This window comes from Mobula birostris, chromosome 24 (assembly GCF_030028105.1).
Source record: "Mobula birostris isolate sMobBir1 chromosome 24, sMobBir1.hap1, whole genome shotgun sequence".
Lineage (NCBI taxonomy): Eukaryota > Metazoa > Chordata > Chondrichthyes > Myliobatiformes > Myliobatidae > Mobula > Mobula birostris.
In genome coordinates this window covers 21,087,627-21,100,029 of record NC_092393.1, presented here as the reverse complement: position 1 = coordinate 21,100,029, position 12,403 = coordinate 21,087,627, and the positions used below count along the sequence as shown (strand labels likewise).

Genomic DNA, 12,403 nt, shown 5'->3' with positions numbered 1-12,403 from the left:
ATCCTGTAGAAAAATTATTAAGGAAGTAGATGAATCAAATTCTAAAAGGAAACAATTCCTATGAGATTCAAATTTTCCTTCAGTATAACTCAACAATTCGCCATGCTTCAAATGCTGTTAGACACTGAAATCCAGAGGGCTAATATTGTACTTCCAAGAGAGATGTTTAACTTAGACAGTTACAAGGCATATTAGACAGATCATTACACAATCTGTATCCTTGGAAGAAGCAAGTGCATAAATGGCCGAAGTTAAAAGAAGGAACTGCAGTACAGGACACCGAAATGATGAATATGATTGTCTGCCTGGCGTCAGTGTAAAAAAATAGAGAATTACCTTTACAACCTTTAAAAAACTTTTTTTTGAGAATAGCAATAACAACGTATAGTATAATTAGAAACAATAATGCTCTTACAGCTGTCAAAAGGTCACCACTAAAGCTCCTTTCTGGTTCTTCATTATAGGAAGGATGTGGAAGCTTTAGAGAGAGTGCAGAGGAGATTTACTTGGATCTCCCTGGACTAGAGTGCATGTCTTATGAAGCTAGGTTAAGCAAGCTAGGGCTTTTCACTGTGGAGCAAAGAAGCGTGAAAGAGATGTACAAGATGATAAGAGTTACAGTTAGAGTGGACAGCCAGCGCCTTTATCCCCAGGATAACAATAACTAATACAATAGGCCATATTTTTAAGGTAATTGGCAGAACTCTAGTTGGGGGGAGGGGATGTCAGAAGTAGGGTTTTTACACAGAGAGAGACAAGTGAATGGAACACACTGACGGGTTGGTGGTAGAGGCTGATACATTAGGAATATTTAAGAGACTCTGAGATAGGCAAATGGGCAAAGGGATATGGGCTCCGTGGGAGGAAAGGAATAGTAGCTTAAAAGGTCAGCACAACATTGTGCGCTGAAAGGCCTGTAGTGTGCTATACTGTTCTATGTCCTAAGTAAAGATCTAGCATGCAGATAGTAGTCTGAGAGAAAAAGTATATTTTTCCTAGTGAAAAGAAACAGGTCTGCAGACACCCGAAGGCAAAGCTCCATCAGTAAACCTGTGGCCTAAAAAATAGATGGCGGTTGAAGGCAGTGCAGGAGACACTGCTACTCTCCAGTGGCTACGACATGCATGTTCTTCCACACTTTGAAAGCCATCTACAGTTCAAACGCACAAAGCCCCATCCAACTGAGAGCTAAGAATGAGGGTAAGCTCATCAGGAGCAGAGTGTCAATCTATACTCGGTGGCAAGATCACCTCAAAGTGAGACCGATTCAGATATGAGCATCCTGGACTCCATTATGACAGCAACTTATTTGGGTCATTTATGAAATTTTTCAGGTGATCATGCTCCTCTGGGCTGGGTTGTCTGGAACCCAGCCCAGAGGAAGATAGTGTCAAAATATGGAGTCAGTCATTCAGCAATGACTTGAGAAGAAATTTCTTCACACAGGGGAGTGAATCATTGGAATTTTCTACTCAAGAGAGGGGTATAGGCAATGTCTTTATAAGTAGTTAAAGTGAAATTTGAAAGATGAAAAGACTGGGGAACTAGTACAGAGGAGCAGGGGCCTAAGGTAGATCAGCCACTATGATATTGAATGGTGGGACAGGGTTGAGGATCTTGACAGCCTATTTCTGTTCATCTTTGCTTGTGTTCCAGTGAGATGGCACGAATGGCCAAGTCATCCGCTTCTATTTCTTTTGTTCTGATCTAGAAGTTCCTGTTACATACTTTCAATAGACTGTCAATTTCTAGTAATGTTCCCAAGGACGGACACTCAGCCAACATTAACCAAAAGAGAAAACAGTAAAAGCCAAAAAATTATGGCTCTATTAAAAAGACAAGCTGGCTAAATTCAGAAGAAATAATTTTCTCCACTCCCATTAAGTGATTAAAACACATTAACTTAAGAGAAAAGCTGTGCGTGCAAAGGCAGAGTGTGATAGGAAAAGTCAAGAGGAAACTAAGAGACAGCCAAGGACCAGCTGGTACAGCATGATTTATGAGTCACTCACATTTTGAGATCTCATCATCACTGTAGCAAACTTAAATCAGTCAGTACTGGCCTGTGTTTTAATAAGTCAGATAATGAATTTGATGTTCTTACAATCTTATTGCCGGGACACAAGGGATGTACATGTGCAAAGGAGCATAACAAAACTAGGATTTGTGAGAAAGTTGGAAACATTTAGGATCAAGGTGCTAGAAATGAACATGGTGCTTTCAGAAGACAGATTCTGAAAGCTTGCCAAATGCCTTGCAGATCAAGAGGATCAAAGATGGAATTAATATAGACAGCCCAATTTTGACATTGTTTTGCCCCAGAATTGTTAAGAAAGTGAGTTTTCACATAGGTATGATATGACACTATATTGGTTAGAGTCGATTAGATTCATTTTCAAAATGCAGTAACACTGGTAGTTAACAATCAGAACACATTGGCTGTAGTTTATATTATGCTATTCAAACTAACTTGTTTTGGGAAATCAATGGGAATACACAATTGTGGAAGACACAGGAACAAACCTTACCTGCCTCCTACTAGCCCATCCTTACATGTATGGACTGACTTCTGCCCCAAATTTGAACTGATCCACCACACTGATGAAGGCATGAAGTTATGTATCCAAAATGATCTACTCATTGGAATAATTGTCATATTTTAATCATCTCCATCCAGTCACCCTAATAACATTCCATTTATTAAACTTTTAGATTTATTTATACAAAGTGTTGCAAGTTAGGTTTAAACTACTTCACACTTATCTGGGTGGAACTCCATCTGCCACTTCTCAGCCCAGTTTTGCATCCTATCAATGTCTCACTGTAACTTCTCACAGCCCTCTACTCTATCCACAACACCCCCAACACCCCGACCTCCATGCAGAATATGACCCGTCTACAACCACTCTTTGCCTTCTGTGGGCAAGCCAGTTCTGGATCCACAAAGCAATGTCCCCTTGGATCCCATGCCTCTTTACTTTGTCAATTAGCCTTGCATGGGGTTCCTTATCAAATGCCTTGCTGAAATCCATATACACTACATCTACTGCTCTACCTTCATCAATGCGTTTAGTCACATCCTCAAAAAATTCAATCAGGCTCGTAAGGCACGACGTGCCATTGACAAAGCCATGCTGACTTTTCCTAATCAGATTGTACCTCTCCAAAGGTTCATTAATCCGGCCTCTCAGGATTTTCTCCATCAACTTACCAACCACTGAAGTAAGACTCACTGGTCTATAATTTCCTGGGCTATTTCTACTCCTTTTCTTGAATAATGGAACAATATCTGCAACCCTCCAATCCTCCGGAACCTTTCCTGTTCCCATTGATGATGAAAAATCATCGCAAGAGGCTCAGCGATCTCCTCTCCCGCCTCCCACAGTAGCCTGGGGTACATCTCATCCGGTCCCAGCGACTTATTCAACTTGATGCTTTCCAAAAGCTTCAGCACATCTTCTTTCTTGATATCTACATGCTCAGGCTTTTCGGTCCGCTGCAAGTCATCACTACAATCACCAAGATCCTTTTCCATAGTAAATACTGAAATAAAGTATTCATTAAGTACCTCTGCTATTTCTTTCGGTTCCATACACACTTTCCCACTGTCATGAAACATTAAATATTTCAATTTTAACTTCGTAACCTTTCCTGCATCCTTCACTAATATAGCAATGGGCTTGGTCTTCCTATGATGAAACTTCGTCTTTTATTTGAATATAGCCAATTGTTGGACACACTTACTCATCATGCATAATGGGCTGAGAACGACCATTGAACTATTTAATGAATGACCAAAAAATGGCCTACGGAACTCAAATAAATTTAAAATGTGCACAAAGGATGAGATTGTAGTTTTATCATTCACAAAATTTTAGGGAATCCAAAGGTGGATCAAGTACAAATGTGTCACAAGCCGAAGAGGAAGTCAAGTCAGATAAATCAAGTCAGGTATATGGAGGAATTTAAGGTGGGGGGTTATATCGGAGGCAGGGTTTGAGGGTCGGCACAACATTGTGGGCCGTAGGGCCTGTACTGTGCTGTACTATTCTATGTCTATGTTCTATGGAATATCTTTATGTTGAGAAATTATAACAATAATTGCTTAATAATGTCCAATTTATCAGATGTTTATGTTAAGCTGATGAGTGACCAGTTTAATGGGTCAATGAGAAAAGGAACAACAGCATTCAGTTTCCTCTATAATTCCATTTCCCACTGTCATATCCTAATTGAATGAGTGCTCTCTCCTTTCGGTGTCTCTTTAGTTTACAATGGCAAATTATTTTAACAATTTGGATACATTGATCTGATCAAAATTCTGCAGCAGAGAGAGTTATACACTCAATTTGTTTCAAGACATTTCGAAAAGTGTCAGTGAATCTGTCTTTCTTGTTATCTTTTGGAGAATGACTGATTGAAAAAAAGAACTAAACCTATTTTTTTCCTATAAAAACAGATGTTATACCACTCAAACCAAACTCAAGCATCAAAACATGGTGGTGAAAGATCAAAATTCTCCTGGCGATACGGCTAACAGTGGAGCAACAGAATTCCAGCTAGGGGTGGAGATCAGACGAGAGGACGAGCACAAACTAGATAGTCATTATTGAGAGGATAATAAGGGATACATACTGTAGACAGATGTGGATGACAGAAGTGTGAGGCATGAACCTCCACTTCAGTCAGTCAGGGCTGCAGCTTGAGGCAATAAGAGTGATTAGAATGGGGATTGTGGCCCATATTTGTTAAAAAAAAAGTTGGTAAGATCACGATTTCATATGCTAATTCTACAATCAGTTCAGTAAATTCCTAATGGCAAGATGTCCCAAGGCTTAATTTTATTGAGGACTGTTATCACCAGTAGTGGATAACACATGGTAGTTTGATCTTTTAATGGTCACCTCAAAGAGCCCTGAGGCCCCATATTTGCTTATGCCTGTTCCAAGCACAAGCACTGTTTGTTCAGAAATGATTACAAGATCCCTGCAGCGGAAGGTTTAATACACCAGAATACAGCCAAATTTATAAATCATTGCATTCAAGACCAATAGACCATGAACAAATCATAAGGTAATTCAAATCTGTTGTTCTGAATGGAAGAATGTAAAAGACAGAGATAATAGAACAAATGGAAAGCAGAATTGCAGCACTTCCATCTTCATTAAGGAATGAACAATAGAACAGAGGTGTTATGTTTTGTAAGTCCAAAACGTAAATCTTATTGCAAGAAAATGATGGCAACCCAATAACGGGATTTACTGTAGTTTTGTTTTTTGTTTACTTTAAGCGAGATACTCATATATCACATGGTAGTGTGATGTATGCCATTTACATACTTTTACATATAACCCATAATGAATTATTTAAACAAAGAATGCTTAATCAATATATTTGCAATATTGCTCAAGTATTACTGAAATATTCAATACACAAACAAGCATACATTATAGACAAATAAACAGTAGGAAGTGATAATAATCCAGTACTTTAATGGCAAATTCATACATATCGGCATCCGTTAGTCTCGTGAGACCATGGATTTGCGCCTTGGAAGGTTTTTCCAGGGCTCAGGTCTGGGCAAGGTTGCATGGAAGACTGGCAGTTGCCCATGCTGCAAGTCTCCCCTCTCCGCGCCACCAATGTTGTCCAAGGGAAGGGCACTAGGGCCGATACAGCTTGGCACCGGTGTCGTCGCAGAGCAATGTATGGTTAAGTGCCTTGCTCAAGGACACAACACGCTGCCTCAGCTGAGGCTTGAACTAGCGACTTTTAGATCACTAGACTGACACCTTAACCACTTGGCCACGCGCCAACAAATTCATACATATTTTGTACATATGTAATGACAGTTAAGATTTCAGTGTGTCTTGGTTTAATTCTGGATATGACCATGACAGCAATTACCCAATAGAGTTGCAAATTTAGAAATAAATATTTTCTTTCAAAATCTTCACATTACAGGAGAAATTTTAGTCTTCTAAGTGCTACCTGTTTGCTCACTTCTGGAAGCAATCAGACCTCTATGAGGCATCCACCTAACTCAGTTACTAGTGATCAGGATGAAATCTAACCAGTGGTACACAATACTGCTGAACTCTAACTGCAATTCTTCTCTCAAAAGCTTTAAGTACATGCATGCTCACAGTGGAGTTGCACAGCTGTCTGCCACAGTGAGGGGGAAACATTCCAAGCAACTTCACACTGAATTATTTTACATCTACAATTCCTAATTTAGGTTAGCAGGGACTCAGTGGCATCCTAGCTCTTCACATTCACCTGTTAGATCTGTCAAATATCGATATTGTGGCTGCAATACCCACAATGTTCTACACTGCAGATGCATCACAGCTTGTTTGACAGTTGCTCTGCTCATGACCACAAAAAATTGCAGAGTTGTGAACATAGCCCAATCCCATCTTCTCCTCCACCAAGTTCATCTACACTTCCCGCTTTCTGGGGAAGGCATCTAACAATCAAGGACTCCTCCTACCCTAGTTATTCTCTCTTCTTCAGCAGAAGGTTTAGAAGTTTGAAATAATGTGCCACCAGACTAGAGGATGGCTTCTATCCCACTGTTAACAAACTTGTGAATGGACCTCATACGCTAGATGAACAATGACCTCCCAATCTACTTGATTGTGGCGCTGGCACTTATAATATTTACCTGAATTGCACTTGCTCTGTAACCCCAACTCTACAGTATACTCTGCATTCTGTTTTCTTTTTACTACCTCTATAACTATTTATGACATGATCTGGATGGATAGCACACAAAACATAGCTTTTCACTGTATTTGAGACAATAATAAACCAATACCAATACTTTGTCAGATACTGGAGAATTCAAGCAACAAATCTACATTATATCCAGGATAAGCTGAGGGTTATTACTGTGATCAAAGAGAGACTTCAAAAAACATTTTCTTTTCCTTTTTGTTGTTCATTGGATATTAATGTCAAAGATATCCATCTTTAATTTTTGAACAACCGTGGAAGACTGGCAACCTAGTCAGGTTCCAACTGAATCTACAACACTTACGTTTACACAGCTACAAAGTGGACTTCACAAATCTACAAATTCTTCATCGAACTGTTGCCTTATGTCTTTATAAGATGGGTCACCCCAGCCATTAGCAATACTCTTCAAAGATTGTCTGCCTGGCATCTGTCATTGCATAACTAGGGCTTGTGATATGCACGAGATGCTCATACAACCATCCACCACCTGTTCCCATGGCTTCACGTGATTGTGATGTGGGGGGGGGGGAGAGACGGGGAGGGACTAAAGCAGGTGAATCACTTTGCGCAAGGCTAACCTACATGCTAGCGGAGAGAAGGAGTAGAGATGTATTTCCACCCCACCACCCAGATTAGTGTCTTACCTTATCAAATAGCATGCAACTTGGAATGGGTAACTTTATTTTCTATTCTTCTCGTTTTGAAAAGTCCAGAGCATATTGTATGATAATAATTTTCCATTCATGTTTCCAGCATGGAAGTACAATACCTGCAGCAATATCATCAAAAACTACAGCTAGGCACCAATGAACAACCAACCTGAAGTATTAGTTATTGGCTCCATCTTCCTCTCACCCCAACCCTCCACTATCCATTGACACCCCAGCCTCCCCCCTCCCCCCTCTGATCCCAGCTCTCAAGATTCCAGCCTTGAACTCCAGGCCGGGTCTTTATGTGCTGCTGTTGTGACTCCCGTCTCCCCTTCCCCCACCACCACTCCGAAGCCCCGTCTTCCTCAGATCCCACCGTCAACTCCTGGGCCCTCAGAGGCTCCATCTTCCTCTCAGCCCAACCCTCCCCTCTCCATTGACACCCCCAGCCTCCCCCCTCCCCCCTCTGATCCCAGCTCTCATCCGTGCCAGGTCTTTACCATCCCCTCCGACCTTCAACTGTCGGAGGCAGAACGCTCTGTCCTCAGTAAGGGCCTCACCTTTGTCCCCCTTCGCCCACACCTCAGCGAGCTCCGTGTTCACCATGATGCGGAACTTTTCTTCCGCCATCTCCGTCTCCGAGCCTACTTCTTCGGCAAGGACTCTTCCACCCCCACCGATGACCCCTTCTCCCGTCTTCAACCCTCATCTTCTTCATGGACACCCCGCTCTGGTCTTCTGCCTGCTCTGGATCTCTTTATCACTAATTGCCGATGGGACATCAACCGTCTCGACTTCACCGCACCTTGTCACCATTCCAACCTCACTCCTTCTGAACGCTCTGCTCTCCACTCCCTCCGCACTAATCCTAACCTTATTATTAAACCCGCCGATAAGGGGGGTGCTGTTGTAGTCTGGCGTACTGACCTCTACCTTGCCGAGGCACAGCGACAACTTGCGGATACCTCCTCTTATTTACCCCTCAATCGTGACCCCACAAAGGAGCACCAGGCCATTGTCTCCCACACCATCACCGACTTTATCCGCTCAGGGGATCTCCCATCCACTGCTACCAACCTTATAGTTCCCACACCCCACACTTCCCGTTTCTACCTCCTACCCAAGATCCACAAACCTGCCTGTCCTGGCCGACCTATTGTCTCAGCTTGCTCCTGCCCCACCGAACTCATTTCTGCATACCTCGACACTGTTTTATCACCCCTTGTTCAATCCCTTCCGACCTATGTTCATGACACTTCTCATGCTCTTAAACTTTTCGATGATTTTAAGTTCCCTGGCCCTCACCGCCTTATTTTCACCATGGATGTCCAGTCCTTATATACTTCCATCCCCCATCAGGAAGGTCTCAAAGCTCTACGCTTCTTTTTGGATTCCAGACCTAATCAGTTCCCCTCTACCACCACTCTGCTCCGTCTAGCGGAATTAGTCCTTACTCTTAATAATTTCTCCTTTGGCTCCTCCCACTTCCTCCAAACTAATGGTGTAGCTATGGGCACCCGTATGGGTCCTAGCTATGCCTGCCTTTTTGTTGGGTTTGTGGAACAATCTATGTTCTGTGCCTATTCTGGTATCTGTCCCCCACTTTTCCTTCGCTACATCGATGACTGCATTGGCGCTGCTTCCTGCACGCATGCAGAACTCTTTGACTTTATTAACTTTGCCTCCAACTTTCACCTTGCCCTCAAGTTTACCTGGTCCATTTCCGACACCTCCCTCCCCTTTCTAGATCTTTCTGTCTCTGTCTCTGGAGACAGCTTATCCACTGATGTCTACTATAAGCCTACTGACTCTCACAGCTATCTGGACTATTCCTCTTCTCACCCTGTCTCTTGCAAAAACGCCATTCCCTTCTCGCAATTCCTCCGTCTCCGCCGCATCTGCTCTCAAGATGAGGCTTTTCATTCTAGGACGAGGGAGATGTCTTCATTTTATAAAGAAAAGGGCTTCCCTTCCTCCACTATCAACTCTGCTCTTAAACGCATCTCCCCCATTTCACGTACATCTGCTCTCACTCCATCCTCACGCCACCCCACTAGGAATAGGGTTCCCCTGGTCCTCACCTACCACCCCACCAGCCTCCGGGTCCAACATATTATTCTCCGTAACTTCCACCACCTCCAACGGGATCCCACCACTAAGCACATCTTTCCCTCCCCACCTCTCTCTGCATTCCGCAGGGATCGCTCCCTACACAACTCCCTTGTCCATTCATCCCCCCCATCCCTCCCCACTGATCTCCCTCCTGGCACTTACCCGTGTAAGCGGAACAAGTGCTACACATGCCCTTACACTTCCTCCCTTACCACCATTCAGGGCCCCAAACAGTCCTTCCAGGTGAGGCAACACTTCACCTGTGAGTCGACGGGGGTGATATACTGCGTCCGGTGCTCCGGATGTGGCCTTTTATATATTGGCGAGACCCGACGCAGACTGGGAGACCGCTTTGCTGAACATCTATGCTCTGTCCGCCAGAGAAAGCAGGATCTCCCAGTGGCCACACATTTTAATTCCACATCCCATTCCCATTCTGACATGTCTATCCACGGCCTCCTCTACTGTAAAGATGAAGCCACACTCAGGTTGGAGGAACAACACCTTATATTCCGTCTGGGTAGCCTCCAACCTGATGGCATGAACATCGACTTCTCTAACTTCTGCTAGGCCCCACCTCCCACTCGTACCCCATCTGTTACTTATTTTTATGCACACGTTCTTTCTCTCACTCTCCTTTTTCTCCCTCTGTCCCTCTGAATATACCTCTTGCCCATCCTCTGGGTCCCCCCCCCTTGTCTTTCTTCCCGGACCTCCTGTCCCATGATCCTCTCGTATCCCCTTTTGCCAATCACCTGTCCAGCTCTTGGCTCCATCCCTCCCCCTCCTGTCTTCTCCTATCATTTTGGATTTCCCCCTCCCCCTCCAACTTTCAAATCCCTTACTCACTCTTCCTTCAGTTAGTCCTGACGAAGGGTCTCAGCCTGAAACGTCGACTGCACCTCTTCCTAGAGATGCTGCCTGGCCTGCTGCGTTCACTAGCAACTTTGATGTGTGTTGCTTGAATTTCCAGCATCTGCAGAATTCCTGTTATTAGTTATACTTGATCATTTTCCCAAAGCACTTTGTTTCATTTAAAGCACCATGGCAAACTTCACTGCACTGGATCCTGGTATATCTACAGTGGTATGCAAAAGTTTGAGCACCCCTGGTCAAAATTTTTGTTACTGTGAATAGCTAAGCGAGTAAAAGATGACCTGATTTCCAAAAGGCATAAAGTAAAAGATGACATATTTCTTTAATATTTTAAGATTACTTTTTTATTTCCACCTTTTACAGTTTCAAAACAACAAAAAAGGAAAAAGACCCAAAGCAATAGTTTGGGCACCCTGCATGGTCAGTACTTAGTAACACCCCCTTTGGCAAGTATCACAGCTTGCAAATGCTTTCTGTAGCCAGCTAAGAGTCTTTCAATTCTTGTTCACCCATTCTTCCTTGCAAAAGGCTTCTAGTTCTGTGAGATTCTTGGGCCGTCTTGCATGCACTGCTCTTTTGAGGTCTGTCCACAGATTTTCGATGATGTTTAGGTCGGGGGGCAGTGAGGGCCATGGCAAAACCTTCAGCTTGTGCCTCGAGGTAATCCATTGTGGATTCTGAGGTGTGTTTAGGATCATTATCCTATTGTAGAAGCCATCCTTCTTTTCATCTTCAGCTTTTTTACAGACAGTGTGATGTTTGCTTCCAGAATTTGCTGGTATTTAATTGAATTCATTCTCCCCTCTACCAGTGAAATGTTCCCCATGCTACTGGCTAAAACACAAGCCCAAAGCATGATTAATCCACCCCCATGCTAACAGTTGGAGAGGGGTTCTTTTCATGAAATTCTGCACCCTTTTCTGACCTTTTGCTCATTGCGGCCAAAAAATTATATTTTAACTTCATCAGTCCACAGGACTTGTTTCCAAAATGCATCAGGCTTGTTTAGATGTTCCTTTGCAAACTTCTGATGCTGAATTTTGTGGTGAGGACACAGGAAAGGTTTTCTTCTTCTGATAACTCTTCCATAAAGGTCATATTTGTGCACAGGTGTTGCTGCACAGTAGAACAGTGCACCACCACTCCAGAGTCTGCGAAATCTTCCTGAAGGTCTTTTCCAGTCAAATGAGGGTTTTGATTTGCCTTTCTAGCAATCCTACAAGCAGTTCTCTTGGAAAGTTTTCTTGGTCTTCCTGACCTCAACTTGACCTCCACCGTTCCTGTTAACTGCCATTTCTTAATTACATTACGAACTGAGGAAACGGCTACCTGAAAACTCTTTGCTACCTTCTTATAACCTTCTCCTGCTTTGTGGGCACCATTTATTTTAATTTTCAGAGTGCTCGGCAGCTGCTTAGAGGAGCCCATGGCTGCTGATTGTTGGGACAAGGTTTGAGGAGTCAGGGTGTTTATAAAGCTTTGAAATTTGCATTACCTGGCCTTTCCTAACGGTGACTGTGAACAAGCCATAGCCCTAACAAGCTAATTAAGGTCTGAGACCTTGGTAAAAGTTATCTGAGAGCTCAAATCTCTGGCAGTGCCCAAACTTTTGCATGGTGTTCCTTTCCTTTTTTTCCACTCTAAAATGTACAAAACAAAAATAATACACTAATATTCCTTAAAATGTTGAAAAGAATGTTTCATCTTTAACTTTATGACTTTTGGAGATCAGTTCATCTTCTACTCACTTAACATCCACAATAACAGAAATTTTGACCGGGGTGCCCAAACTTTTGTATGCCACTGTATATGCCCTAAATTGTTTTGCAAGATGCAACATGATTTGCAAATGACACAAAGCCAGCTCAAACTACACATCATGCCTCTGAAGCATAACACAATGTGACTGGAAACAGCAAATAGCACATAAATAACTTATATTTACTCTACCTACAACAGCAACAACAACAAACTGGTGAAAACATTACTAATACCAGATTTTTGAACAAACTGAAAATCCCATT

At 42.8% G+C, this 12,403-nt stretch overlaps 1 protein-coding gene across 1 annotated transcript in view; it reads right to left on the bottom strand.

Moving 5' to 3' along the window:
• The window catches only part of dnah9 (dynein, axonemal, heavy chain 9), a 586,329-nt gene that overhangs the window by 334,594 nt on the left and 239,332 nt on the right, over positions 1 to 12,403 (bottom strand). The gene's annotated exons all lie outside the window — the stretch shown is intronic.